Below are 27302 nucleotides of genomic sequence, written 5' to 3' on the forward strand. Positions count from 1 at the left end.
AAAACTCCATGCATCTTTTTTGCTCTACATGGTATCATATTCATAAAGTTTCTGGTATACTCTTTAATTAACAGTTTCATGTGACCAAAAAGAAAGGATTAAAAGGAAAAGAGATTATTTCATTTATTAATTTCTCTTTATTGTTAATCTTTCTAAAGCAGATTAATAACTTTGGCAAGTGGTGTAAAGTTCAGAGTCCTGGAATTCTTTATTTCAGAGAAAAAAAAAACAAATAATGTACTGACGGATAAAAAAAATGAGTGAGACATCAACCAGCAAATGAGATTTACTAACAAAATTAGCTAATTTTCCTGTGCAAATAGTTCTGTTGACTTTTGCAAGACTAAAGTGAAACTAAGGTATTCAATAATAGCAGCTGTCAGTTTCCACAGAATTAATCTCTTCCTGCAACAGGGATCTGTCCTTTCTCCTCCTGCATTATACAGTTAATCAACTCATTCTTAATGTGTCGTTTTAGCTGCATGGGATTATCTATGACATACACCTAAAGGAGTATGTCTAATGATAGGCAGTGCTGATCCTCTGTACTTACACATTCACAGTCTAACCTAGCTTCTCAAGATGGTACCATAACCGGTATCTGAGCTTCGTAAGACTGACCCCCTTGTAACTACAGTTTCTCTCCTTTGTTATTGACAACTATTACATAACTATTTCTATTGTGCTTTTGATCTTTTGCCATTGAAGAAAGAGAAAACAAATGAAACAGATAAACCTGTCGAATGAACCTACAAACCCTGGATTTTAGATTCGTGTGCCGCACTTAGGAGTAGTTTGAATAAAAACAACAATTGGAGAGTTGGAGGTGAAAAGAGATAAAAGGAAACATAGTTTTCCAAAATGAGATAGATTATGCCAGGCTGTATTGGGTGCAGTTCATCATGATCATATGTGGAAATCCAGTTTGAAGTCTGAGCACCTAGGGAAAGCAGCTACTGAAACTTTTTTCGTAGAATTCTAGGACAGTTGAGCCTGGAAGAGAGCTCTGGAGGTCATCTGGTTCAACATCTCTGCTCAAGCAGGATGATGTATGGCAAGTTGCCTAGGACTGTGTCCAAATGGCTTTGGATTATCTCCGAAGTGGGAGAGTTGACAACTTTCCTGGGCAACTGTGCCAGTGCTGGGTCATCCTCACAAAAGTATTTCCTGATGTTCAGAGGGAACTTCCTGTGTTTCAGTTTGTGCCTATTGCCTCTGGTCCTTTCACTGGGCACCACTGAAAAGAATCATGGAATCATAGAATGGTTAGGGTTGGAACGGACCTTAAGATCTTCTAGTTCCAACCCCCCTGCCGTGGGCAGGGACACCCCACACTAAACCATGTCACTCAAGGCCCCGTCCAACCCAGCCTTGAACGCTGCCAGGGATCGAGCATTTACCACTTCATTGGGCAACCCATTCCAGTGCCTCACCACCCTAACAGTGAAGAACTTCTTCCTTATATATAACCTGAACTTCTGTTTAAGTTTAAACCCGTTACCCCTTGTTCTATTGCTATAGTCCCTAATGAAGTTTCCTTCTCCAGCATCCTTGTAGGCTGCCTTCAGATACTGGAAGGCTGCTATGTGGTCTCCATGCAGCCTTCTCTTCTCCAGGCTGAACAGCCCCATCTCTCTCAGCCTGTCTTCATACAGGAGGTGCTCCAGTCCCCTGATCATCCTCATGGCCCTTCTCTGGACTTGCTCCAACAGCTCCATGTCCTTCTTATTTTGAACATTTTAGGTAAGAATCTGTTTTGCTTTTTGAATAATAAAATGGGTTTATTTGTGCTGGCTGTCAAATATTCACCTGGCAAAGGGTCTTTCTGTATCGCAATCTGTCCAATTGAATCAGGGAGCTTAAATGAGAAACTCAACTCTTGCCTTTAAAGAAGTGGAGTCAGAAAAAATGTAGGCCTAAGAAAAACACCTGATGCAACTGGATTGCATGTTAGGCATGCTGACATATAAGTTACCCTTTCTTCTAGGATAGGGTGATAATCTTGAAGACAAATAAAACCAATATATTTGCGTTTGGTTTTGATAGGATTTTTGCATATGAAAAAATTGCATGGTGGATATTGACATGGCAACAAGTTAATGTGTTGCCATCAGCTTGGTGAAGACAGTTTCCCTAATTAACCATACAATTCTTTAATTATTTTAATCAGAATCAATGCATGAACTAATAAAATGAAAAGATGTTTAGAAAATTAACACATTCAGTAGACAAATTAAGATTAATAACTATGCAAAATAAGGTAGCTTTAAGGAGTCTTTCCAGCACTAATGCACCTGGACCTCATGAATTCTTACTGCTAGGACATGTCAAGGTAAACTGGGAAACCAGATCTAGTGTTTGAGCAGTAAATGCATTACTTGATTCCTGCAGTGTCTGCAATATCTTTATTCTGCCTGGTCAGTGACAAATCCATCTGGTGTAACAGATGTTGTGTGAGCCCTGTCTAATTTCATTCAAGTTGGAGGACAGTAGAGAAAGAGTCTCTTCTCTGTAGAGGGAGAATTCTCATATTCTGAAGGAGTTTCATATGCCTCATAAGTAAATCTGCATAGCTAAGGCAGCTACAGGGTGGTGACAGATTGGATGTGGAGGCAACTGTGAACAGTGTACAGGTGGTTTGATCTGAGACCCTTATTTAGCAAATTAAATTCTTTCTTAGAGGGTAGAATGCCTGCAGGGGAGACAAGGAATATTTAGTAAATAACTACTGACAAAGGTAAATTAGAGTTCTGAATAGTCATGGTTTGAGCTGAGTTTGTTTTCAGAAGCAATCTATAAGTAGCTCAGCTGAGCCTGTTGTTGATGCTAACAGGATACTTGCAAAGAATTATTTCAGCTTTAATGTACATAGACTGGAGTTTCATGTAATGATTTAGAATTACGGGGGAAAAAGCATCATGGTAATCCATAGTGATGAAAGTAATATGGTGGGTCTGTACATTATGAGAATATTTCTCGACTTATAAAGCCAAATTCAGAGATGATCTGTTGAAGTTTAAGTAGGGGAATTTACATCTTCAAAATATTCTCTAGTATATAACCTGCATCTCTTAGACTATGTGTATTTCAACCTTGTTTTATAGCATTTTTTAAACTGGATCACTGTGCTTACACTGTGGGTTTTAACATATACTTGTTCAGAGCCTAGCAGAATGCTGTGAGATAGTCAAAGCAAAACGGAATTAATTTAAAGGAATGGTCCTTGAGTCTCTTGTATTCTCCTTTAGTGTGTGGTCATATAAAATATATAAAAGTGGAGATAACTTTGTTCTTACATATAGTGGGCCAAAATACAAAGGTAATGTGTAAGTGTTGCAATGTATATGAATCAGATTCTGTGGGAGTAGGAAAGAAAGAGGAGTAATAGTAGCTCAGTCTCCCTTATACCCTCTTACATTCACCTCTGATTTAAGCCCAGTGAAGCTGTGTTTTAATGAACCATGCACCCTGGTCTTAAAACACTACTGTAAACTCTCCTAGCTTTGATTAGTGGGGGGAGCAAGGTATTAATTTTTAAATGGGATATTCTGTGCATGGGAAGCTTTCTGCCAAAGTGTATCTTAAAGTCCTATTTAAGATGGAAATCTAAACAAGGTGCCAAGGAAGAAACAAAGTACAATTGTCAGCTAAATTTTACTAGGAGAGATTATATAATAAAGGTTATAATATTACATTACACTGAAGCCCTACTCTAAGAATTACTAATAAGACACTAAAACATTTATTAGACTCAATTATGCATATCTGAAACCACTTTGTGGAGCTCTTCATTTAGCTGTAGCTTTTAAATGAGTAAGAAGGGACAGATCCATTAACTTGTCTGCTTCCCAAGCATTTATTCCAGCATTAGGTTTCCTAAACCAAAATTTTCTGTGCTTATTCTAAAAGCATCTTCTTGGAGGATGGATTCAGAGCTTGATATGGTTACCCCTCAGTCTGTGCAAGGGCTTGAGACAGCAACACCACTGCCAATATAAACACATAGGCTGCCCTTGTTTTGTCTCATGCAGTGTTGGCTTGTCACAGGCTGTTTGCTCTGTATCATTATAGAGTTTGGAAAAGGGTGGCTGTTTAAGACTAATTTGAAATTTAGAGGCCAATATGACAGGGAGGAACATAAAGCAACTTTTATATTCTTAAGCATACACAGGATCATATTTAAGAAGGGATTCAGTGTCTGGGAGAAGAGCAATAATACATTTTTCCCTATGACTGGACAATTCCATCTTGCAATTTGAGGCACAAGTCTGCCTTTGTTTTAATTGGGATAAAGAATTTTCGTGGTGGTTCTTTTTTGAAGGTTACTGTGTCCAGTTCAGTTTGAAAATTCCTTAATGGTGTATAATTTGTAACCATCTGTCAGTGGCCTGGTAAGGTGTAATAACTTTCTCCAGTTCTCCCGGGCATTAGTATGTTTCTCAAATGCACCTTTTTCTTAAGACATACCAGTCATTATAATTTACCCTACATTCCATTATGCTTTAATTGCCTGATCATCTATGCAGATTATAGTTCAGTATTAAAAAAAAAAAAAAAAAAGGGAGTATTCGTAATGTTTGTCAAAAGCAAGTGCCCTTTTCTATCTTCACCTGCTGTGTCTGTTTCCTTCAAATTAAGTTGAGGTTGGTAACTGGAGAAATGAAAGAGGCTGTGTGAACTGAAAATCAATTTGGAACACATGGTGCAAAGAATGCTTTCTTATGAGACAGGGTGTTTTTTTCACCTTTTTATGTACCTGTAATTATTTATGCCAATTATAACTAAAGTATCTCTCCCTTACACACACATGAAACTGGCAATTATGTGACCTCCAAATGCAGCAACCTGTAAGAAACAATTTAAAATTGCAGTGCTAGAAAATATAAGCTCCCTGAAGTTCCCTGCTATGAGAGCTTTTGCATCTGGGCCTATATTTGTCCTGGAAACAAGGACTATATTTGTCTTGGAAACAAGGACTGACTGTGATAATTGATTGAGAAAGTTTCATAGGCAAAAGAAATAATTCTTAATAGCCTTTTCCAAACTACCTGGAATGCTTCATATTGCCATGTAGATTTGAATTTTCCTTGTAAATGGGGAGGATAAATGTCAGGTGATAGTCCAGCAGCTGATGTTACACACTAAATTGGAAACTACTGGATTTAAGAGAAGTCACAGAACCATTCAGTGTCTTATTTCTTCAGTTACCAAAAAGCACAAAAGTAAATTAAAGATTGAAGTCTGCACATAGTATGGTAATGCATGAATATTCATAAGGTATTCCCACCCTAGTATTCAAGATTATGTGTATACAGCAACCTTTGCAGTAAAGGTGAATCTAAATTTGCCCTGCATGCACTGGCTGGGATCTAGAAGCCATGTATCTCTTTCTTGCACAATGCACATCCAATCTGTCTTGTTGATTTGGAAAGTGTCAGATGGCATGCTCTGCCTTTAGATCTTGGTTGGATGTCCATATAATGTTTGGATGGTACCACATAGGCTGACAGCCTTGGTCTTCCTTGTTACAGGAATCTTTGCACCACTCTTCACAGATGGAAGCAAGTGAAATTTTGTTATTTATCTATGTACATCTAACAGTGTTAACCTAAAGTAAATTAGAAGGGAATAGATTCCGATCTCTTCTGAAATGAAGAGAGATACCTGAAAGATGCTGGTTGTTTTATACTATCATATGCAAGTAACTTTGATTCATATTCATTTTGAGGTATTGATAGCTGGCTATATGAGTGAATTTGAATATTAAAAACTGTTCTGGGTTCAGCAGTAGCAGTCATTTTTCTCCTTCTTAGCAGCTGGTGCAGTGCTGTGTTTTTGACTTTCAGCCTGGGAACTTTTCAGCTGGTAACACCGATGGTTTTAGTTGTTGCCCAGTAATGTTTACTCTGACCAAGGACATTCTGTGTCTCATGCTCTGCCAGGGAGGAAGGGAAGCAGGAGGGAAGCAGAGACAGGACACCTGACCCAAACTAACCAAAGAGGTATTCCATACCACAGTGTGTCATGCCCAGTATATAAACTGGGGGCAGTTACACAGAAGGGCTAGATCGCTGCTCAGTCAGGCTGGGTATCAGTATTCTCTTCCCTTGTTATTTCCCTTATCATTATTATCATTGGTGGTAGCAGTAGTGGCTTGTGTTACACCTTAGTTACTGGACTGTTCTTATCTCAACCCATGGGAGGTACATTATTCCAATTCTCCTCCCCATCCCTCTGGGAGTGGGGGCAGGAGGAAGAAGTGGAGGAGTGAGTGAGCAGCTGCATGGTTCTGAGTTACCGGCTGGGCTTAAACCACCACAAAAACATATGTTTATGTCTCCTTAGACTATGTGTCTTTGCATTGTGTAAGGGTATTAGATCTTATCTTGAAACACAGTACACACTTTAGGTCAGTGACCGGTTACTAAGAGCCAGGTTTAGACTTTAAGGAGAACTATAATAAACAGACCAGAAAAATGTTGTGAGACATTGGGTAGCGTACTGAAGAACAAACAGTAAATCAGTGGCCTATTTAGTTTGCAACCCTTTGGTGTTGTGTCTTATATTTGTTTGCACAGTGTCTCATACTTTGCATCTGTTTGCAATATCATAAACATATAATTAATATAAATTACAATTCATGATATTCAATGACAGTCCTTGAAGACAGTTTGCTGAGGACAAGTAACTAAAATGAGATGACAAGTTCCAGATGCGTTGCTTGGCAAGATAAAATAAATTCATTATAAAGGATGAAAACATAATTTCTGTGAACCTGATTTACACATAGCTCTATTGCCTCCTACAAAGATAAATAACAACAACAAAAATTCCAAACTTCCCTTTTAAAGTCTTCACCAGTATCAAGGAGTTGCCTCAGCAATGACTTTGTGAGACTGAGTTCCCTAAATGCTTTTGAAAACAGTATGCTGGAGATAATAAATGAGTGACTCAATGCTTTGGCACATTCCTGAAAATGTGAACGGTTGAGACCACAGCTAACAGCAACAGATGGGGAGTTCTCCAGCTTTGGATGTTCAGTAGGAGACTACAGTAATTCTGTAAGCACGCCAAAGAAAACACCAAGTTAGAAGAAATAATTATTAAGCTTACAGGCTTCTAGTCTCTTCAGTCCCCAATACCTTCCTTCGTGTCCACTTGATTATTTGGCCCTTCACAGTCTCTCATTAAAAGCAGTGGCTAAACTCACCCCAGAAGGAGTAGAACTGAATTTCCTGTAGCACCTTAAAAAAATGATGACTTCATGTCAGCTCTTTTGGAGACTGGCTGAGGACATTTGACGTGGAAGCCTCAAACTCTATGTACCATTATTGACAGTGTTAACATAATTCCACAGGGTTTGTGCTACTTCACTTACAGCGCAGCTTGTGAATGTTACCAGCAGTTTCACTTATATTCTGCCTGCTTTGTATCAAGCTGTGTGCCTAACATCCCAGCTCCGTATTGGGCCACAAGAGAGGGTAACAATGTGGAAAGGTTTGCAGTGATTTTACTGTTCTACTGACACTGTTTCCTATCACCATGTCAAACTACCTAACTAGATACTTAGGCCAGCCTCCAGGGATGACCAAGGCACATTTGTCAGCTTGCCAGTTAGGGACCATACTGTGCTGATGCTAAGGAGCTGAAGAAAGTATCAGTCAGGGAGGAAAGGCTGAAATGAGATTGCTGACACTTTTTGATCAAGACTTTTTATTTGGTGTTGCATCTGACTGTGATACTGCATCCTTATTTTCCCTTAGATAATAGTTTTGCAGCATTCTGGGCAAGATTTTGTGGGGAGGGTAGTAAAATTTTTCTGTGCGTAGACCTTGCCCCAGGAGCTGTGAATCTGACACTTCAAGGATCCATTAGCCCTGGAGGGTAGGAGGGACTGTAGTGAATAGGACAAGGGGTAACAGGTTCAAACTTAAACAGGAGAAGTTCAGGTTATATATAAGGAAGATTTCTTTACTGTTAGGGTGGTGAGGCACTGGAATGGGTTGCTCAAAGAAGTCGTGAATGTTTTATCTGTGGCAGTGTTCAAGGCCAGGTTGGACAAAGCCTTGGGTGACATGGTTTAGTGTGAGGTGTCCCTGCCCATGGCAGGGGGGTTGGAACTAGATGATATTAAGGTCCTTTCCAATCCTAACCATTCTATGATTCTAGGATTCTAACTGAAGATGAAAAAAAGTCAGGATTCAGCCCAAATAATTGGAAAACCAATCAGTACAGCTAACAAAGTTTAACATGCAGTTTAGCTAACCAAATCCAGATGTGTACTTCAAGTGATTTGAGCTAATCCTGAGTCACCACTGACTGTACTGGGCAGATCTTCATTGATTATAGTAAGAACTTAGTATACCTGTAGACACTGTTATGTAGACATCTAAAGGTAGGTGTCTTAATGTGGAGTTGAATCCCCCTTTGCCTTTCATGATCGTGTTCTGGCATTGTCAGACTCAGCAGAGATTGACCCTTAGCAGAAAAAAATAAAGACTTTTCAGCTAAAACTACTCTTCCTAATCTTATTTTTCAGTTCCAGGTTTTAGAATATCCAGTGACATGTGAAATTCTTTGTTTTGCAAAGACAACTCCTTCAGTGGGCATCACAAGAAAACTAACCAAATGTAGTTTTTCTGACTAATTGTAAAAGTTTGTGTGTATTCTTTGGCTTAAATAGAACTTGAATTGGAAAAATCTGAAATTAAGCTGAACTATTACAGCAAGCGAGCATTCATTTCAACTTCTGAAATTAATAGCAACAATAAGCCTGTGTTTGAGAAGCATGTCTGCATTTATAGCTAAATATGCATCTGTATGTAAATAGATGTAGTAAAAATACATGGCTTCCTAATAATTGATCATTGTTATTTTTCCCTGTGATATTTTGGAAAAATATGATATTAGGCTTAATTGTGGCAGTATCAAGAAAAATAACTTCTTTATCCTGGCTAAGTACTCCAAATGGGAGGAATCTGTATGAACTCTGCTACAAAATCTGCCATAACACTCTGTAGTGAGTACTTTGTTGGCATCTAACATGTCTGGTCTAAATAGCCTGGGCGACTGGCTAGCACTCACAGAGTGAGACTTATTTGATCAGTGAATTTTGGATATCATGTTCCCCTTGTGATGAGCAGAGGGAGAGCTATAGGCTATGTCTGCCTGCCTGACAGTTTAGTCTCTCTCTTTACAGACACACACAAAGAGATGAAATATTTTTTTCTTTGAAGAGCATATGATAAATAGTCATGACAGCAGTCAAAGGAAGAAAGATATTTTTAACTTTTGCTCAGGCACACAGCTTAAGCAGTCCTCTACAAGATAACAGAAGAAATCTGTGGTGGAACAGGAAAATGGCTTTTGATACCCTGAGTCACAGCACAATGCCTTGCCAACAACACGTTTCCTCCAGGGAAATTTTCCTCTTTTTCCACAAGAATACTTGCTTGTCCTGTAAAAGTAGGGTTATGTCAGTTCTCTGTTGCTTTTTAATAGTCTTGCTATTACACTACTGCTGGTCAGGGAAAGAATATAAAATAAATAAAACCTAACCTCTACATGTCAGTAATTTACTCATTTATTAATCATACTGAAGGCAATTACTTTAAATTGAGGTGGTGCATTTTTCTAGTTTTTCAAGTGATTAATTCTAGCATGGGAAGAAGTTAACTACAGGATAAAAATGACCTGAAATCTATATATTCCATGAGGAATGAGAAAAACATAAGCAAGAACCTTGCCAATCTGATAATGAGGCTGTGGGAGATGGAAAATATCAATAAAGAGTCAAAAAAAGGTGATCTAAGCAGTTATCTAAAGAGCTTCTATTTCATATCATTAAACTTTTTATTTTAAAGGGATATAGTAAAATATACAATCTTAGACAATCTTGTGGAAATGTCCCTAGTTGTACAAGCATTTATTTGGTTTTTAAAATATTTCACTTTAGGGGAATTTGATGAGATAATAACTGCTTATAGGCTGTTATGCCCCTTTTTTTCTTTCTAATGTCTGTACAGGAGCCAAGAAATCATTCCATTATTATTTTTTTTTAAAGTAATCTTTGTAATTTAATTGTGATGAAACCAAATCAATTGCTTGCGGTAAACTGGGAATTAAATGTAATTCAGATATTAGTAATTCAAATGGGTCACAGATCTCTTTCTGAAATTTGACAAATCAAGAAAGAAAAGAGTTTCATCCAGGTCAATTTAGGACTCCAGAATTTCTAATTTCAGAAATATTAAGACATTTGCGATCATACTTTGATTTTGTCTTGTTTAGGGCTTTCTGCTGTGACATCTTCCAAATGCCTTGAGCTGAAGTTCCATTTCTTTTCCTAAATCCTCTCCCTCCCTCTGTTTTCCATGTGTCTTTACTTTCCCCCCTTCTGCTGCTTAATCACTGCTTCCCAGAACCCTATTCTATACCAAAGGGAGGGAACAAAAAGAGGCCATCCAGGGAAAATAATTGTTTCCATTTCAGTTCTGGCTGCTACTGCATAAACAGGTATGGTTATTCCTTACATCAGTTGCTAGTAGTTCCGTATGCAGCTCTGTTTGCTCTCACCGCTGCCTTACCGAAGTCTGACAGGCGGTGTTTGCACTGACAGGTGCTGGTTATGCACAAGGTGAACAGCAACATGGCTCAGCCTGTCTTGGAGAAGTTCAGCCTCATGTTATAAAGTAAGGAAGCAAGGAAGAACTTCTAGTGCTAGCAGAAGGGAGAGGTTTCTGAAAACGAGGTAAGAAGCAATAGCCTGGTAGGAGCACCTAGCCAGCTCTGTGCTGGGTGAAGGGAGGGGTGCAAGTGCAGTCACTAGATGTGTGGCAAGGGGGAATGGAAATAGTTCAATCTGAAATCTGCTTGACAGAAGTTTCACTAATACCTCTAACCTGCAGGTCCACAGGTGGTCACAGAGGTGCTGAGTCCAGAAGGATGGTCGAGACACATCATGAGTGAGAACACGAGTCCCTTGTTTACTCAAAAGGAGGTAATGCACTTCTCAGTGCTCTTTTCTTTCTTAAACTGTCAGGCTGCACCCACAGAAGCAAATAGGAGATGCAGAGGGTTGCCTTGAGTTACCCTAATAGACCAGAAGAAATCTGCAGAGTTTTTCTGTCAGGAATATGCTAAACATACTGACTTGCAAGAGGGATTAAATCAATAGAAATCTTATTGCTGTTGTTTGTGTGTGAAATCTTGAATTTCATGGTGCCTTAAGTGACTGGCTTGTGTCATGTTAACCTACCTTTGAGAAAGCAGTAAGCTTCAAAGAGTAAGAGGTGTCTTTAAATGGAAAAATCTGCCTTATATTTGGTCAGCTATTAATCTGAGCAGTTTCACTATTTCAGACTTGTTGACTCATATATCAAAAGCAGGGCTGCCATGTAAAGGTTTATGACTAAAGGCAAGGTAGGTTAATTACTAATCAATGAGGTGAATCCTAAGTACCCTACAATGTGATTTAAGATTTATCTAATGGTGGTTAATTAATGCACAGGCTGGATTAAGACCACATAAAGGAGAAAAAATGCTGGTGGAACAATAAAGATGCTAATTTACTGTAGTCATATAGAAACATTCTCTTCTGGTTTTCTGAAGTGCCAGATAAGTCACTAAGAATCACTGCACTTTTTTTTTAGATAAACACATAATTATTTCTATCACCATTTGATGCATATGGCATATTTTCCAAGGTGTTCCGAGTTGGCTCATAGACCTGGTTATTGAGCCAAGGTGTGAAAATATTAAGCTTAAGAAGTCAGCCAATAAACATCGTCTTCCTCAACCAGCTCTAATTATAATAGGTTTCTAACTGAAGTTTGTTGATTTATACACATGCCTTTATATTTCAAGGTCTTTCTTACAGAATCATGTTGCGTTTGCCACATATTCTGCGCAAATTCTGTCTTTATAAAATTAAGGGTATTCTTATTGGAAATAAATCATCATTTTCAGGCTAAGAAAGGATTTTACTGCTGATCAATGACTTTCAAAGAACTTTCTTCTTCTCTATCATCTTTCAACCAAAATGGCTTTCCTCTGCTCAAATGAATCTATGAGAAATATAAAATGGCTATAAAACCTGAACTTCAGTATCTAATTTTACCAGACTAATTGATTCATGTCTCAGGTTCTTTTTTTTTTTTTCTTTCTCCTTTTCTGTTTATGGTGAAATAAGCTATAGGTCTGCACAGGAACAAAGCAGGGTCAAGGAGAGGGAGGCCACTGCTAACCTGCTGAGATAGTCTTCTGTGATGCTACACTTCAGCTTGCTTACATTAGCACGAGATGACCCTTGAAGACCATCTTGTCTAGTTAAGATAATTTTAACAGCACTTTATAACTGGTATGGTTTCTTACAGTTCTCATTTAAAACATCCTAGTTTATTTTTGCCAAAACAAATGCTAACTATAACCTGGATTTCTTACCTTGACTGCATCTGTATTGGACCAATGCATTGTGTGAGGCCAGGCTAGTGAAACTGCAGGAACAGCACAATTGTCCCCGGTTCCCAGAGGGCATTAACCCAGCAGGAAAATCACTTGCTTCATTGGTTATGGGTGAGAATAAATTGGTGAGATACGGAGCACAGATTGTCCCTTTTGAGTGGCTAAAGCCACCCATTTCTAAAAAACTATTTCCAGCAGGTCAGAGGCTGTCACTGAAGAGACTGATTGAATGACATAACTAATTTATACTAACAACAAATGAACATTTCAGTAAATGCCAAAAGGGAGGTATATTCTAGTGCAGCTTTGTAGCTCTACCCATTTGATGCTTACATTGTATATTTTTATTCTTCTGGAGGCAATACCCATTAATATTGATGGTACATACCTGGTGATTTGGAAGCAACAACTGCAACCTCAGGTGGAAATTTACATTTTTAAATGCAGCTGAAATCTGGAATAACCATCAATAAATCAATGCAAAAAGGCCCTGAATTGCTGTGAATATCTGTAATCATTTCTTTCTGACTACAGCCCAATCTATATTGAGAATATAAATAATGGCTTGTGTGGTTTATGTGAAACCTCTTTTTTGAATTCAAGAAATATGATATGAAAACAGAACTTAGGTGAAGTAAGGCTGTAAGTTATGCTGTGTGCACAGTTGCTTTATATTGAACATTTATTGAAGTTCTGGGCATTTAAATGTGAACTGAACAAAAGATGGAGTGCATACCATTTTCCTTGAGATGCCATTCTCCAGCCAAAGAGATGTCAGTGTCAAGGATATTTGCTGATTCCTTGATTTTTTTTCCCCTTCTAATTGGATTCCTTTAGCGCAAATTGTATAGACGTACTATTCTAAAGGATTAATCTTCTTTTAAGGAATATGCATGGTATTAGTAGCAGATTCAGGGTGGGATTTTTTTTTTTTCAATAATAAGCTATGTTGTTGCCAGTTTCAAATGGATATACTGCTCAGTCTATAAAAACTGACTAATTAAAGATATCATGCCAAATATTTGAAGAAGGAATTCACAAAGCATTCACTGTAACAGCTGGATGTCTCCCAAAGTGCTAAAGAACAGTAAAAAGTGTATCAGGTTGCTAAAAGAACTTTGCTCTGTCATTCTTAACCAGCCTTAACCTCACTTTCAGCCCTCAGTCCTTCATCTTCAGAACTGAAATCCTACTCATTTTGGTCTGGGAATCATTTGACTCCTATGTTCAGAGCAGGCCCATGCAAAGGACCTTTTTCCTGTATCAAACACAGAGGCAAAGACTATTTTTGCTGCTTGCATAAGTCCACTGGCTGGGTGCTGACCCATGGAGAGGCTCAGCCTCTCCATGGCCTGAGCTGGGTGATGTAGCCCCTGCACAGGGCCCAGTGACTGCTGCCTCCCCTGCTGCAGCTTCAGCTCTGGGAGTGGCCCAACTGAGAAGGGGTGACACCCTTCCCTCTGTCCTTCCCCAGTCACTGCCTGATAAAATAGTGCCTTGTGTGTGTGTGTGTGTGGCTGGAGGGGGCTAGAAGAAGGAAAACAAGCAGCCCCAGGATAGATAGAAGAAAACCTCACCATGAGCATCATGCTCCTCCTGCTGAGGACAGCAGGATGCTGATGGTTTGTCATGGAGGTTCCTGGAGCAGGAAACTGTCAGCCTACATTTGCCGAGATACACTGGAATGACGAGCATGACAACCAAGAAAAAGGGTCCATATTTGTAGGCTTTCCCGTATAACAATTTTAAGCATATTAAATAGGCCTTTTTTTTTTTTTTTAGATCAATCTGGACAATGAGCGTTGGTATTCCTGCAAATGGACTAACAGTAACTGTTGTATTTTTATTTTACTATAAAGCACTCTTCAGGTTGGCTGTTAAATTTTACCTCATCATATATAAGGTGTTTCCTTTTGCTCTTAACATAATTTTTGAGAATAAGAAAGGAAGGGAGATAATAGGCAGACTTCCCGCTAGCACACTTGTCAGGTGAGGCTCTAAGGAACAGAGGTCAGCTTTTTCAGCTTGCCTTTCACCTCCAAATCGGGGCTTTGGTGGCAGGATTGTCCTTTGTTTCACTGGAACTTGTCCAGAGACTATAGTGCCACTTTAGACTTTAAACTGCCAATAAAAGAATGTCCCCATGGAAATGCAGAGCTGGGGAAGACCTCACAGGATTATCCAGCATAATCCTCTCTTCTGAAGCAGTGTAAATATTCATTCACAGGTGTATATCAGAACCATCAGAAGCCTTGAAAGAGAGTTTTTCTGCAGCTTTCCTAGGTGGCATTTCACTTCTTTGTGTCCATGAAAGAGTTTGTCATAGCAGTCAGGCTGTTTTTCACCTTTGAAAGTCAGGATTTTTATACACTTGTCCAGATTTCCTGGCCTTTGGGCAGGTCTGACAGAGCAATAGTGCATTAGCTCCATCACAGATCAGTTGCCATGCTCTAAACCCCTGGAAAGTGTAGGCACAGATCAATGTTACAATGGATGCACAGTCTACTATAGTGAGACTACTACCCAAAAATACCTTCATGTACATCCTAATTTACCAGTGCAGATTTCAAAACTATAATCCACTGACCATCTCTGCCTCTCCAACCTGATGATACCTTCCTGCCCTGCCTGTCTAGGTATGCTTGAAGTACTTAAATCCAGATCCTACCCATAATTTTCCTTGTTTCCTTGTATCACACTTCACCTTCCATTTCCATTTCTTACACTCACTTCCACCCGTTTGACCTCTGCAGCCACATCTTCTGTCTCACCCTGCTCTTGCAGCTGAGCCCGAATTGCACGTCTCATGCCTACTGCTTCTGGTGCAGAAGCAGCTACTGCTGCATATCACACTGAAATGGTTCATGCAGCACTGCTGATATTTGTATTTATGGTGTAAGAACAATGCATTTATGTAATATTTCTTCAGCCATTTTTGAAGAATGTCTCATGACAGTTTCTGAATCCTTGTTAAGTCAAGATACATTATATCTACTACTTCCCTTTAATCCATTATGCCAATTATATTGGCAGACGAGGACATTACATTGGTTTGACATCATCAGTTCTTAACACACTCAAATGGGTTGTCCTTTATCATCTTACTGTCTTCTGCTGCTTTTGAATTGATTGTTTAAGAGTTTGTTCCAGAATCTTTCTGGGAATTGAAGTCAACTGCTGTGTAATTCTCTGGATCCTTCCCCCGCACACTCCATCCCCCTCTTTTTAAAGATTCCTTTATCTAGTCCTTTGGGACTTCTCTGTTGAAACTCAATAGATTTCTGCAAATGTTCTTGAGCCCAAAGGGATAAAAATGGTTTGTCCTAATTCTTTTTCCCTAGTGCATATGGTGAAAGTCATAAGATCCTGCTGAATTGAATACATTAATTTACTAAATATTGAACCTCTTCTTTTGGCTTACTTTCCTGCTGATAATTTTGTTAAGCCTCAGCAAACTAATTTTGGGAGGAGTGAAGCCCAGAATATAAGCAAATCTTTTGCATCATTTATTATTGCTCTTTTTCCTGGACTTCTAACTTTTTAGAGCAAGGGACTTCCTTCAGTATTTGTAGAAATATATTTTATTCATAGACGAAATAAATCCTATTTGACAGACTGTAATCTGCTTCATCCTTCCTCCTTCTTACACGCCTAAATCTAAGCAGAGAAACAGACCCTTAGAGATATGTAAGACTATTTACCTTCAAATGAGGCAAGTGTCTGAATGTCTGGATTAATAGAGATAACTATACAAGCACCGGGAGGAAAACGTACTGTGTCAAGATTAAGAGCGACATTGTCTGTTAGGCATAATAACTGACTTTGTGCCTTTTTAACACTAAATTTGGATCTCTCCTGTGGTTAGATTGCTTCCATCTTTGTACCTTTCAAACTGGCATCTCATAAGTACAGAATTCATGTATGTACTTTGAATATTTCAGTCATACACTTGGGGGGGGGGAGGGCAGAAATGGTTACAAAATTAATCTCTCAAGTGGAGAGCAAAAACGCTTTGTACCAGCCAGAGAATATTTTTTGTGGGAAGTTCTAATCCCTTTAGAATATTACTTTATATTTATGTAACATCTTCCACCAAAAGAGCTCCAGATTTTGAAGGGCTAATTGACTGTACTGTGGTGAATCCTAGGAGGTAGGAAGGAAACACCTAAAATTTGTATCAGGAGCATTGAGCACAGAGGATAAATGACTTATCTAAGGTTACACAGAAAGCCTCTGAAGGATCAGGATTAAAATCCTGGCTCCCAGCTCGCAACCCTTTGTCTTGCAAGCTTTCCCCAATATAAATAATTTTGTAGTAAAATTACCTTATTTAAAATAGAGCTACTGGTTAGATCTAACAACATTCAAAAAATAAGTAATACTAAAAAATCTCTTTAGTACCCATCTATTACAACTTGCTTTTATTCTACTGTCAAGGACTTGGTCTACAGAGAGGCTTCGCTGGGTGTACAAGATTCCTCTTTTTTAATTGGAACATTAATATTCCCACTGTTAGCTTAGCTTCCAACTAAGACTAATTTTAATTTCCCTCCCTCCAGTCACTTGGCAAAGAATGTGAAGACTTAGTATCAGGATGAGGCTCTGTATGCAAAGCTTTTTCAGTCACAAAACATAAAGCTGTGTTGTTATACCTGTCAGGGTTTTTTTTTTTGTATAGCAGTACCCATGCAGACAAATGTCACATTATCTCTGCACCACAGCAGGACTCATTTGCTTTGCTCCTTCACTCCCCTGAGCAACATTTTTCTGTATTTTGAGCTGAAGGTAATTATGTCATGAAAGTATGTTTAAATGGTTGCACTGTAACAAAAAGTTTACCTCTCCAAATAATAATAATAATAATAATAATAATAATGCCCTTCCAATAAGTGTGTTGCTTAGCAATGTGATATAGAGAGCTGGAGTGACTGCTGGAGTCCATTCAAACTGACAAGGGATCTACAGATGAGTGACGAAGCCACCCTATCTGGCAGCTCTGGGAAGCAGCTGGAAAAAAGGGATGACAAAATCCTGAAATTACCAGTGGAGAGGGTGGGATAACCTTCATGATGAGAGGGATGGTGACTCCTACAGAAGAAAAGTAAGAAACAGAAGTAAAGGGAAAAGCAAGATAGAAAGTAAAGATGATTAGGATTCCATTCATCCAGTTACTCTGGCAAGAAAACATGATTCATGTTCATCACTAAGAAATTGCAGGGAACAGTTATGTACGGTACCTGCCCATGATAGGGAGGCTGGAACCAGATGATCTTCCAACCCAAACCACTCTGTGATTCTATGATTCTGTGTCAGATGTGAAGTGACATGACAGGAAAGATTTCGGTATCTGCACTTGTGCAACCCCAAGTGCAGTTATCGCTGCAGCTGCTCACTCACTTGTGTGGACTCATGAGGGAGCTGCCTCTGCAGAGGAGACATCCAGCCTTTATCTGGGCATGCTTTAGTGACCTGTATGTGGCTCCACTGCTCTAGGATGGGAAGATCATAGGAGGGATGAAACAATTTAGAGCGTGTTTCTCTATGCTCAGTAAATCTGATGCTCTTGAATATTCATGCCAATTTGAATAAACATAAAACCTGAGGCCCTATCAGTAGCTGTCAATGTGCACACCTTTGAGATCACAAGTCAGTCACCATAAGCTTTACATTGGTGCAGGACTACCAGAATTTCAGCTCCAGTCTAGGTGTTCACAGAGGGAGTCAAAGCTGAGCTAGACGCACGGTATATTTTAGAGCAGGTGTGGGAATACAGAGTGTGTTTCCATTCCCCAGCACTGACCTGAGTTGTACTGTGTCTCTCAGAGGCTCCAGACTTCTATTTCTATAGTCCTTTGTGGCTTAGACTTGCTATGTATGAAAGTGTACACAGCAATAACTGTTAATATACTTTACGTTTCTTTCTATACTCCTTACCTGAGGGCTTTCAAAATGCTTTAGAGTTTTAATGAAAAGGAGTATACACTGTGACCAGATCCTGCTTCCACTAATGTAAATTCATAATAACTGTATGGATTTTAATGGTAGTGTCAGATTTATACCTCTGCACCTGAATGCAGAACGTGAGGTACTGTGCCTGCACTGGTAGCTTTGGATGTGTAACAAACACAACATATAGTAATGGATTCACCCTCTCCCCTGAAAGATTATCTCTGGAGTCAAGTGTGGCAACTCTTAAATGCAAACAGTGTAGCTGTTTAAAATAGGCTATAATCCTTTGGGAAATGATCAGTAAATCTGTATGGTGGTTTGTTTGACTTCAACAAGCTTACAAATGATGTATGTGATTTCAGATGATTAATTATAGCAATCCCTTTAGTACTTCAAGGGAGAGACATTTTAAATCACATCTGTTGTAATTTATAAAAACTAAAATTGATTTATTATTTTGACACAATTCATTATTTAGGTGCTGACATAAATTTACATGTTTCTGTGGTGTTATTTTTTACTCTCTATTTGAGAGAGTATACCGAGTCTTCTTACATTCATGTGTTATTATCTGCGTAAATATACGAAAAGGGGGAAAAGCAGGTGTTTTCCTTTCAAAAGCACTAAATTCTTCTAGGTAAATGCCATGTTCCATTAGTTATCTTGGTGTACATGGGGATTAGATGTGCTTTCTTAAGAATTTTCTGAAATATGAACAGATATAGAATACTGAAAGGTCCACACAAAACAAAGTGAAAACGTAGGCAGAACTGTTCTCGAGAAACAGGAAGAGAAGGTAGTGTTATCAGTTGCTATGCTGATAAATCAAACTTAAATCTGTTTAGTAGTGGTTCCCCAGCTGAGTTCACTTTCTTTACTGTCAGGTTTTGTATATAATATGTGAATGTCACAGCCCATTTGTTTCCTCCTATGACTATTCTCTCCTGATAGACCTTGGTAATGATGTTTGTGTCCGTAATTTATGCTTTCTGCTGTGCCTGGGTGACTGGAACCATTTGTCCCATCTGAGTGGAGGTGATCAGGCCTTCTGAAATAATCCTTTGTTGTCTACTGAATGTTACCTATGGTATTACAATATTTCACCATCAGCATTTAAAAACTTCTTATTGATATAGCATTGTGGTACATGTATTCAGTAACACGTTATCACTGTTGGTCCTAGAGGCTTCTCATAGTATTAAGTCAAGTTCAACATCCTAATCCTTACTTACAAGGCCCTTGTTGGTCTGAGACCAGAGCATCTAAGGATAGGCCAGCACTGCATAGCAGAACTCAGTGCAGTAGTTCTACATCTTGCACCAAAGAAGCTAGCAGAAGGATGAAAAATAGGTGTGGTAATGTGACAGTATGTCCAAGACGACAGATTTCAGGATACCAGCCTCGGTGCATACCCTGGCATCGATGCATATGATCTCCTACAGAGGCACCTCACTGCTTTCCTCCAAGTGAGCATAGTCTAAAAGGTCTCTTATCAGTATGTGAAGGCCAACTTATTAATACCCTTCATCAGGTACAAGCAAACTCTGATCAGAGATTACTATCTCTGATCAGCTCATTTTTCAGTGGATGGAGGTTTCTCATAGGCTGTTTTGAGCAAGACCTATTAGAAACAAGGAACCACCTTTATAGCTACTGCTTTAATGCCCTCAGTTTTCCAGAATAAGTATATGTCATATATATTTTGCAACAAAACAAACTTATAAAATTTGACAATCTGGAAGTCTATTCTGCTTCTGACATTCTTCTTCAGAGGGAAGGAGAAAAACTTTCAAACTTGACCAGTGTTACTCTTGTCACCTCATGACTGGTGGCTGGTACTAGAGACTTGGATGACATGAACAAGACAGATGCTTCTGTAAAACCAACTGCCACTGCTGGGTCAAGCATGACTGGATCCTGCCAGTGTCTACTACTGCTTGGGCTGGTCTCTGTGCTAATATCATTGAGATTGATGATGTCCTGTGGGATAACTTTTGTTCTCTAACTTCAAAATGGCTTATTTGACATAACTTCTGTGGTCATTTTACCTAGCAGCTATCAGTTTTTAAAGGGTGGCAGCTGTCATTCATGCTAGCTAAAATGTTTTATTTCAAAGTTTATTGCATTTCTGGTCAGTTTTTAAGAGAACAGGGAAAGAATGTCCTTCTCTTTCCTGGTCCTCTGTTGTCTTTTCCTCTTGCTATATTAGGTACCAATCACAGTGCCCTTCTCTCTGAATGCTGCAGCCTAGGGTTGCTGTATGTGCTGGTCTGACATTCTCTAGCTCTTTGGGATGTGTCAGTGCCAAAACCTGTCATCTTTGCCTGTTGCATGCATTGTGTTTATTTCTCACAGGTCCTTAAGATAAATGGAGGGATTTGTGTAGGTGTTATTTTTTGTTATTTTTTTTTAAATTCATCTGTCACCTCCTTGTTAGAAATCCTCTGTTCTTGATCTTGAGGGAGTTCTCAAACCCAGATATGGTGGGTGGCCCAGATGGTGCCTCAGCTGAAGAAGGGGATTTTGAATAGAGTGAAATATAACATTCAGCAGTTTGCAGACCACTGCTGCAGCTCTCAGGCGTTAAGGGCACAATGTATTAGCCACTTTAGAACAAATTCATAAATGAACAGAATTGCTGAGGAGAGGGCAGTGAGTGCATAATTGGCATCAGCTATGTTATCAGGACATGCTTCAGATAACAGTTTTCAAAAGCCATCTGAGAAAATGACCTACTTAAAAAAGGCACTAGAAAAAAGCCAAAACCAGACTTGTGCCTGTTTTTAGTGATTATTCAAGTGGAAATTAAAAGATCCCTCGGTGCTTTTTGAAGAGAGAAAATGAAAATAGAGCTTTCCTGGCCTGTGCTTCATCTACCAATAAAAATTACTTTAAAACCTAAAACGCAAGTTATTGTCAGAGCTGTGGTAGCTGTTGCAGTTGCAAAAGAGTCATTTACAATGCTGGTATCTGACTTGTTCCTATGAATCCCTCTGAGATGAAGACAGCACTCTGCATAACCCATCTAGTCTTTATTGGAAGTTACATTTATAGAGACAGAGTTTTATGTAGTAATTCCTTTTTGTCCCCACTGTGACACATCAGCTACTCCTTGTCATATTGGCCTCCTCTAGGAGTAGATAGAGATGTTTCTCTGCTGCTTTCTGTACTCAGAAAAATGTTATATCTATTACCAGAGCCTCTGATAACCCAGAAAACAAACCAAAAAAAATCCTTTTATCCAAAGAAGTAACAGTGGTATCCCAATAGCTTAAAATGGTGGCTGTACTGAAATACTTCTTCATTTATGATGAAATACAAATCTTATTTCACTGTTCATCCATTTTCTAAGCTTTCTAAACTTTCATAAAATAAGTGAGAAATATTACAAAACCTGGCAAGAAATATTTAACGCATTATAAAACAGGTAGACAGGCACACATGACTCTTTTCAACTCTGATTAAAAAAACAAGGGTAGACTGAGAAAATTAAATAAACTTGCACTTTTACATTATTTTCAGATTATAATGCATAACATTTTCATCATCTTGTGTGCAAATGCATCAAACTTTCAACTGTCATTCACAGGAGCACATGTGAACATGGGCTCACTGTCTCATATGAGAACTGTGGTCCTGCCTTCCGTATCAGAGAAAATACAACTCTGTTCACCGTACAGCTCCTCTAGCTGTTAATTTTTTAATGAAAGCAGCTTCAGCACAAACGAGGATGATACTTTCAATATTACAGCAGTCCTGAATTAAAACACCACAGTGTATTCTGTGTTTTTTCCCCATTTTGATTTGAAAACTTGTGATGTCAAAAACTGAAAACTGTCAGGTTTGTAAATGTGCATTTATTCCTGATCTTCTGCAGCAAATAATGCTTGGTCTGCTGGCCACTAAACAAATAGCTTGTTAAGAAGTAGGTTTATTTTGATTTATGATTAGAAGACTGCTGGAGCTATATGAGCTATTGCAGTTGCCAAAGGATGCGCTTACAATGTATGCGGTATGTGGCATGTGAAAATATTGCGGGCTGATGTATGATGAGGACTGAGTCATCAGCTGTGGGCAGCAGTCCTGACTGGGCTTCAAGAGTTTCAAGTTCCCATACTTGAAGCACTCACATGTTCAGCACTGCTTCAAGTCTTGCATCACGTCAGCTGTTATCAGCTGGGATATTAACACTGTATAAAAAACTGGGTGGTGAGCTTGGAGGCAAATGGGTAAACAGGGAAACTGGGAATGAACTGGGAGACCAGATGAGGAAACTTGGTGGAACTGGAGTAAAGAGGAGAAAGTTGGGGGAAAACGTCACTGGAGGTGGAACCAGCTTGTGAAGGAAGAGCTAATAGGCTATGCACGTGCTATTGAGCAAGCTAGGGTCCAAGCTCTGGCTGTGAAGCCAACAAGTACTGTCTGACCACATCTAAACTGTTTCATGCTTTCATGCTTCAGCACATAGTGGCTGTTCTGGCAATTGATTGTTGCTGCTCATGGCCCTTTCCACTGGCAGATCTGGGAGAAGACTAATCTGCCCAAATGAAAAGGGGCTTTTCTAACAATCTGTGAGTATAAAGTACAGATGAACACCTTTTAGGGTCAGTGCCTATGTCCTGGAACACTTCAGTGTACTAGTATGGACAAAATCTTGAATGATGCTAACCTGTTACTGCTATCAGTTATTCAGTTCAAGTTGCATGTGGGTTTTTTTCACTATGTAATAGTTTTCCTCTTGACTCATTGTCATGAAATTAGTGGTTTAGGGTCACTCAAAGAAACACTATAAAAATATATAAGCAATAGTAGTTTTAATATGAATTTATAGAAGTGTGACTTAAGAAACTTTGATGGCAAGGTTCACCCTATTAATACATGCATGAAACATGCAAAGAAAAATCAAGTTAGAATCCATTTTGAATGATTTACACAGAGACTGAACATGCAAAAGGGTAAAGAAGACCCTTCTGTTGAGTTGTGAGGTTCAGAGTAGATCCCCGTGCTTTCTGAACTCCTGATGGAGTTTAGGTGTGACTAGGTCCAATATTGGTCAGTGGTTTATGTTGAAAGGTCAGACTTGGTCAGTGGATTGCATGTATAGTCAGTTGGGATCACATGAAGAATCACTGTCTAAAATATCAGCAAAAGTTGAGCTTAATATGGTGTTGCAAAAGTAGCAATTCAACTATGCTTGCTATAGGCAATTTAAATCAATTTACAGACACAAAGAGATCTATCTATCTATCTAGGTATATGTGTTAAAAATTCCTCTTGACTTCAACAAAATATTCACTTCAAATGTCTCAGCATTTCTGAGGTTTGAACCTTAAGGAGTAGGGAGTCTTCAGTCCAGGCCCCAAGGTCAGCATGTACATTAAGGTAAGCTTCAAACACATAATTGCATGCTGTTTTTCCCAGGACACTTTTCCTCACTCAGTGCACCCAGAAGATAGATAGCCTCCATTTCTCAATATCTGGATAGCCATCGCAGTACCTGCTAGCAAATAGTTTGTATTACAGTTAATGCATGTTAGTAATTTTTGCTAACAGTACTAGAAATCAACAGAAAATGTTATTTGTTAGACTTGTGTAGGGAAAATTATAAAAACTCAGAGGAACGGATTATAGAACCGAAGGGCAATCGGAGTCATACTGAGTATATATGCATGTGGTAGACACTGGTGTATTCAGTTTGTTGGTGTCCGTGAGGCCCAGATACACGGGCTGAAAGCTGCAAACCCAGCTGAATGCATGTTCACTGGACAGTAAGCCCTAAGGGCAGCTGTGGTTTGGACTCAGCATTGATTTAGAAAGGCAATGTGAATGTGAGGCCAGCTGTAGCTGTCCTTGTGGAAACATTCGTAGCAGCCCCGAAGGAAGTTGTCGGAGTAGGCTTGCCAGTTCAGCAACACAGCCATGCTCTGCTCGTTCTCCCCTCTGCTTTTCCCTTCGTGTTACTGGGGTATGAAGAAGACAGAGTTGTGTGGTCTGCAGAGAGTAAGGCTGTCTTGCCTTAGATAGCCTCCTATGAAGAAGAGTTATAACTGCCACAGAGGTTTGTATTTATGCATTCATTTCTCTCTGTTAATGATGCTATTATCCTATGCTATGAACTTAGAGCCTTTTCTTTAATAGTAATAAACTTTTTCTATTTCTCCCCAGGGGGTTCCAACTTACAGGTACTTATGGATAGAAGCATTGTTACCTCCTGCTTCTTGGACTGTACCAGCATGCAAAGGTCATCTAGTAAATGGGATTTGTACATGACAGTATGGAAGTTTGTTCAAACTGCCAGTGGCTAATTCACTGGTACATGCTTTTACATCTACTGGATTTTGCTCAGTCTTTTACCTGAGCACTAGTCTCCAATTTAATTAGTTGCTGACCGGTCCTAGCAGTATCTTTTACCTTATTAAATTAATCACCTGCTCTTTCTTCAAAAGTCAGCTGTCTTTCTTTGACAATAAAGAGTTACTTAATCTTTTACAATGCTTGTCACGTTCAATCTCTCTACGAGACTATCTGTGAAGTTGACCTGGCTTCTCAGAAAAGACTTCCTCTTTCTTTGGAAGTGATTTCTTGAGTGATGCCCCATTTTCAAGGAGACAGCATAATTCTCTAACGGCTCCTTAGGAAATCAGCCCTCTTCTTAAGGAAGAGTTTAAGAAATTTGGGCAGCAGCATCTTTATCTGGCACACTTCCATTCTTTATGAATGATGGTCCTCTCTTCAGGCAATGATTCCACTACTTTGATGACTGCAGTCCTGACCTTTTCAGGAACTTTTCTTCTGTCTCCTGGGAAGTGTGTTTGAAAATTGTTTAAAATTATAGTGCTTTACTTGACTATGCAATGTTTTTTCAGGCAAACATAGAGGCCAATTAAGTATGGTAAGGTTCCTTTATTTGTCCTTCAGATTTGCATAAGAGATTGCAGTTTCAAAACAGAAATGTTTTTGAAGGAATGTAACAGCTTAGAAATATTGGTTATTAATTTTTGCTGCAGTTTTAACAGAATGTGACAAACAGCCTCTCTTCTTACAAAATATGCATGTTTACTTAGTCCTTAGCTGTCCATTACTATAACTAGTCTTCTGTAAGGATAGTCCTTTAAACACAGATCTTTCTAGAGTCCTTCAAAGCTCTCTAAATTTTCCCCAATGGTGATATTAAATTGAGGCAAATATCACTTCTTAGAGAGACAATATTTAGAGTACAAAAATTCCTCACTTTAATAATTCATGCTGAGCAGAATTCTATGTAACAATTGCTCATTTGGATGAATAAACATCATGGGCTGGTAGCTCAGCTGGAGTAAATTAGTGTAATAGTTTCAGTCGCTAGAGTTATAGCAGTTTAGACCAGTGGAGGGTTTTGTCACACATTTATTTATTTATTTATTTCTCTGGCATTCATAACTGTAGTAGATAGCAGCTTCACACAATTAATCAACTGATTCATCCAGAGAGTCCCCTTGAGAAGCAGGAAGGTATGGCATCATTTTACAGATGATCAACTAAGGTACAAAGGGATGCTTTTTAAAGACATTGCTTCCAAAATGTCCAGTGTCTCTATGCTTTCAAACAATTGTGTCATGAAATTGCAGAACCATACAAGTATTGTCTGTAAGGGACATCTGAAGGCCTGGAGCCCAACACCCTGCTTTCTGTGGGTATCAGAACAGGTCAGTCATGTCTTTGTCAAGCCCTGAAACATGCTAGAACGGAGACTCCATAGCCTCTTCCGTCAAAATGAGTGAGTACTGCATTGACCTTCTAGTGATATTTTCCCCTGTAGTATTCCATGTGAACTTCCTAAACTACAACTTGTAGTTGGTGCCAGTTTTTATATCATTTGCCACTTCCTAGTAAGAATTAGCTCCAGAATTTCTGTAATCGTTTCAATGAGTGATAGGCAGATAATTAACTTACCTCTTCCTCTCTTTTCTGTAAAATTAAACCAGCCCAACTCTTTCCACCTGCCCTCGTAGGTCTTGTGCTCTCAGTCTTTGACTATCTCAGTAGCCCTATACTGGACTCTCTCCAGTTTTTCAACATTGTGTTTACCCACTATATGCTGCCCTTCTTTGCCTTAATTTCTTAGAAACCTGATCTAAATAAAAAGGTTGGGTAATTTGCCCAAAGCCAACCAGTATTAGCCATATTTTCAAAGGAATTTAGGAGCCAAAAGAGATAGATAGTTGATTAGAGAGATTACAAATTACGCAGGCACCTAGAAGCTTCTTTAACTGTCTAGGACAAGTATGATCTTGACATGCTTCCTACTGATTCCCAGGCAGGCTTTCACTTACAAGACCATAGAGTGAAGCATATAGCTTTTGTTTCAATGTAATTGCTTATGAAACAAAAAGTATATTGATGTTGATTAAAATGTATTCAACTAAGGGATGATTGATGGCCTGGCAAGTACTGTCATTAATGAATCCACCGGAGATCTGCGTTACTTGTTTCAGCCTGGATATTTGTTGGTTTGCACGCAAGCTGCTAACATTTCAAATCTTTATCCCCATAAATATCCCCCAAAATTCAGAAATAATGCAGAGGTACTATATGGTCTTTGGATATTGTTCAACTTCTAGAATGAAGTGACCAATGTTATGATTAAGAGTGTTAATTTATTTATATTGGCATTGCATCTGGGAGCTGTAATCACTAACCAGAGGCCCTGCTTCAACTGTATTGTTCAAATGCGGAACAAAGCAATTAATCCCCCGTCCAACCACTATTCAGCATAAAAATGAAGAAACAGAAAGCGAATGGATATAAACACAAGGGGGAGTACAAGAAACAGTAAAATTACACTGATCAGAAGGATAAGTGTGACTGTCAGGGTACCAGAAGATACTTTGAATTTCTGTAGGCATCACAGT

At 38.9% G+C, this 27302-nt stretch overlaps 1 long non-coding RNA gene across 2 annotated transcripts in view; it reads left to right on the plus strand.

The window, feature by feature from the left end:
* LOC136015469 (uncharacterized) overlaps positions 1-24766 on the plus strand; it is a 31868-nt gene extending 7102 nt beyond the window's left edge. The window contains exons 3-6 of one of the 2 annotated variants that reach the window (XR_010613221.1): positions 1547-1743; positions 10908-10999; positions 12191-12358; positions 24577-24766. This is a non-coding gene — a long non-coding RNA (uncharacterized LOC136015469). The remainder of the gene's footprint in view (positions 1-1546; positions 1744-10907; positions 11000-12190; positions 12359-24576) is intronic. The other variant, XR_010613222.1, reaches the window with a different exon arrangement.
* The last annotated feature ends 2536 nt before the right edge of the window (positions 24767-27302 follow it).

Source organism: Lathamus discolor, chromosome 5 (assembly GCF_037157495.1).
Source record: "Lathamus discolor isolate bLatDis1 chromosome 5, bLatDis1.hap1, whole genome shotgun sequence".
NCBI lineage: Eukaryota > Metazoa > Chordata > Aves > Psittaciformes > Psittacidae > Lathamus > Lathamus discolor.